The sequence below is a fragment of the Bison bison genome, unplaced genomic scaffold (genome assembly GCF_000754665.1).
Source record: "Bison bison bison isolate TAMUID 2011002044 unplaced genomic scaffold, Bison_UMD1.0 scf7180017864184, whole genome shotgun sequence".
In the NCBI taxonomy this organism is placed as follows: Eukaryota; Metazoa; Chordata; class Mammalia; order Artiodactyla; family Bovidae; genus Bison; species Bison bison.
Window position 1 is genome coordinate 417783 of NW_011494756.1, and position 359 is coordinate 418141.

Below are 359 nucleotides of genomic sequence, written 5' to 3' on the forward strand. Positions count from 1 at the left end.
AAGTTTAGAAATTAAAAAAACTATACTTTTAAAAAGTTCTGATGTGCATTTTCAATGAACCTGTCATAGAAGAATATTTTCACGGTCAAAATATCTAAAGTTGTAAAGTACAAAAAGGTGGCAATAAAGTGTGAATGAATTTTATAAATACATTTGTATACAGTGAAAGAAAAAGAATGACAATCACACACACACACACACACACACACACATACACACACAAGTAACTGTCTTCTCCATGGGTGTTTATTTTCATGGATGCCAAGATGGGTCAATGCCTTGAGCATTCTGTCCTTAAGCTCTCTATTCTCAGAGAAGGTGCTGGTGTGGGTCCCATAGACTGGACTCAAAGAGGGTTG

General features: G+C 35.7%; 1 pseudogene across 1 annotated transcript in view; it reads left to right on the forward strand.

Annotated features, from left to right (window-relative positions):
• The window catches only part of LOC104991269, a 5326-nt pseudogene that overhangs the window by 3690 nt on the left and 1277 nt on the right, over positions 1-359 (forward strand). The window lies entirely within an intron of this gene.